Genomic DNA, 3,937 nt, shown 5'->3' with positions numbered 1-3,937 from the left:
TCCGAAATATATATAGATGTGTCGACATGATAGGTCGAAACATTGTATACGTGTCTATGGTATCTCAAGATTACATAATATACAATACAAGTGGATTAAGTTATGGTTGGAATAGATTTGTTACCAATTTTCACGTAGCTAAAATGAGAAAAATTATCCAATCTTGTTTTACCCATAACTTCTTCATTTTAAATCCGTTTTGAGTGAATAAAATTGCTATGGTTTCATATTGAACTCTATTTTATGAATCTAAACAGAAAAGTATAGGTTTATAGTCGGAAAAATAAGTTACAAGTCATTTTTGTAAAGGTAGTCATTTCAGTCGAAAGAACGACGTCTAGATGACCATTTTAGAAAACATACTTCCACTTTGAGTTTAACCATAATTTTTGGATATAGTTTCATGTTCATAATAAAAATCATTTTCTCAGAATAACAACTTTTAAATCAAAGTTTATCATAGTTTTTAATTAACTAACCCAAAACAGCCCGCGGTGTTACTACGACGGCGTAAATCCGGTTTTACGGTGTTTTTCGTGTTTCCAGGTTTTAAATCATTAAGTTAGCATATCATATAGATATAGAACATGTGTGTAGTTAATTTTAAAAGTCAAGTTAGAAGGATTAACTTTTGTTTGCGAACAAGTTTAGAATTAACTAAACTATGTTCTAGTGATTACGAGTTTAAACCTTCGAATAAGATAGTTTTATATATATGAATCGAATGATGTTATGAACATAATTACTACCTCAAGTTTAGTAGGTAAAACTACTGGAAGTGACAAGAAATGATCTAGCTTCAAAGGATTTTGGATGGCTTGAAAGTTCTTGAAATAGGATCATGACACAAAAACAAGTTCAAGTAAGATTTTTACTCGAATTAAGATAGTTTATAGTTATAGAAATTGAATCAAAGTTTGAATATGAATATTACCTTGAATAAGAAAGATAACCTACTGTATATAACAAAGGTTTCTTGATCTTAGATGATTACTTGGAATGGATTAGAAAGCTTGGAAGTAAATTAGTAAACTTGAAGGGATTTTTGAAGTGTTCTTGAAGTGTTCTTCTTATGATGATTATAGCTTGATTCTTGAAGTGATTTTTGATGAAGATGATGATTAACTACTGGAAAAATACGTTCATAATAGTGTGTGTGTGTGTGTGTTGAGAGAGAATTAGAAAGAGAATTGAAAGTGAAATGGAGCGAATGATAAGTGGTAATTGGTGAGTGGTGAGTGGGGTTAAAAGGAGTTCTAGTTAGTTGACTAGCTCATGGTAGAAGTTAAAATTGATTAGTCATACATGACATAATCAAGAGTGAAATCCCATGCTAGTTCCTATTGGTATATACTCATAGTAAGTACGTTTTGAAGCTGTGTATAATACGGGTAAGAATACGACTAGAATTCTTGATGAAAGAAAAGAATGGAAAAGTAACTGTATCCATTTTCGTTAAGTATGAGTGTTTTGATATATGTCTTGAAGTCTTCCAAAAGTATTTTAATACATCTAAATACACTACATGTATATACATTTTAACTAAGTCGTTAAGTCATCGTTAGTCGTTACATGTAAGTGTTGTTTTGAAACCTTTAAGTTAACGATCTCAATTAATGTTGTTAACCCATTGTTTATTATATCTAATGAGATGTTAAATTATTATATTATCAAGATATTATGATATATTAATATATCTTAATATGATATATATATACATTTAAATGTCGTTACAACGATAATCGTTACATATATGTCTCGTTTCGAAATCCTTAAGTTAGTAGTCTTGTTTATATGTATATAACTCATTGTTAATATACTTATGGAGATACTTACTTATCGTAATCTCATGTTAACCATATGTATATCCATATATATATCGTCATGTCGTTTTTACAAGTTTTAACGTTCGTGAATCGCCGGTCAACTTGGGTGGTCAATTGTCTATATGAAACATATTTCAATTAATCAAGTCTTAACAAGTTTGATTGCTTAACATGTTGGAAACATTTAATCATGTAAATATCAATCTCAATTAATATATATAAACATGGAAAAGTTCGGGTCACTACAGTACCTACCCGTTAAATAAATTTCGTCCCGAAATTTTAAGCTGTTGAAGGTGTTGACGAATCTTCTGGAAATAGATGCGGGTATTTCTTCTTCATCTGATCTTCACGCTCCCAGGTGAACTCGGGTCCTCTACGAGCATTCCATCGAACCTTAACAATTGGTATCTTGTTTTGCTTAAGTCTTTTAACCTCACGATCTATTATTTTGACGGGTTCTTCGATGAATTGGAGTTTTTCGTTGATTTGGATTTCATCTAACGGAATAGTGAGATCTTCTTTAGCAAAACATTTCTTCAAATTCGAGACGTGGAAAGTGTTATGTACAGCCGCGAGTTGTTGAGGTAACTCAAGTCGGTAAGCTACTGGTCCGACACGATCAATAATCTTGAATGGTCCAATATACCTTGGATTTAATTTCCCTCGTTTACCAAATCGAACAACGCCTTTCCAAGGTGCAACTTTAAGCATGATCATCTCTCCAATTTCAAATTCTATATCTTTTCTTTTAATGTCAGCGTAGCTCTTTTATCGACTTTGGGCGGTTTTCAACCGTTGTTGAATTTGGATGATCTTCTCGGTAGTTTCTTGTATAATCTCCGGACCCGTAATCTGTCTATCCCCCACTTCACTCCAACAAATCGGAGACCTGCACTTTCTACCATAAAGTGCTTCAAACGGCGCCATCTCAATACTTCAAAAATCAGATTATAGTGTTTATAAAGCTTTAAAACATGATAAGACAGTCAACTTTGACAATTGTTCAACAAGACGAGACGTGTCTTATATAGAAATTCATTTACTCGATTAGTAATATCTAAAAATCCAATTTATCAATCTCATAGACAAGTTGTTTAAATATTAATTTACAATTTCAAACACAATTTCAATTAACGTCAAACATAATTTAGTTGACCATATCTTTTAATCCGTCCATCGAAATCACGCGATTTCTAAATGAAAAGTTAATAATTTTTCGTCAGCTTTCCAAAAACATGCATATCATATACTTTATATCAGTAGCATATGTATCAAATTCGTGATTCATCATAAACTATCTAACTACAAAATTAAAGCATACAAGCATGCATAAACATATATACTCGAGCACCAGACATGGATACACTATTAATATATACAAGATAAGATATGAATGCTCACGTATCAATATTGTGATTCAATATTGTAGGAAAGTACGTAGACGCGACGGAAATGATAAACACTGGATTGACCTCACGAGCACACCCCCGAACAATACCCATAACCTCCATAGCTATAACCCATAATTTCCTTAGCTCTATCCCGCTTGAAAACTTGTTTTGAAATAACACGCTCATGACTTCGTCGTAGTATTTTATGTATAATACTAATAATACTAAGATTAAAATCTATAATAATAATATTAATACTAATTAATAATAATAATATAAATAATAATAATAATAATTTACGGAGTACTTAAGATAGATGGAAAGAAAATGAAAACTGAATCAGAAATCGTGCAATTTATAGGAATGTGGCTGCCACCAACCCCACATGCGATCGCATGGGGTTTAGCCTATATGGCCATGCGATCGCATGGCCTAAGAAATCCAGCTCACAAATGTTAACTTGTTCTACCGACACATTTTTTTTTATGTATATATATATATTATTTAATATATAATATATTTAATCTTTAGAATTAATTAAATATTATATTATATTCTCGTGCATAGTTGATTTGTAATTTTTACACCGATGTGTTGTACGTTGACCCTCGACTTAAGTACCGGTTTCGGTTTTTCGAACGCATTTTCGTACGCTTAGAAAACTGGTACTTTACGTTTCGTGTAATGTACCTTTATCAATAACAAGACTCAAATCAA

The sequence above is a fragment of the Rutidosis leptorrhynchoides genome, chromosome 8, assembly GCF_046630445.1.
Source record: "Rutidosis leptorrhynchoides isolate AG116_Rl617_1_P2 chromosome 8, CSIRO_AGI_Rlap_v1, whole genome shotgun sequence".
Lineage (NCBI taxonomy): Eukaryota > Viridiplantae > Streptophyta > Magnoliopsida > Asterales > Asteraceae > Rutidosis > Rutidosis leptorrhynchoides.
This window is presented reverse-complemented; position numbering follows the sequence as displayed.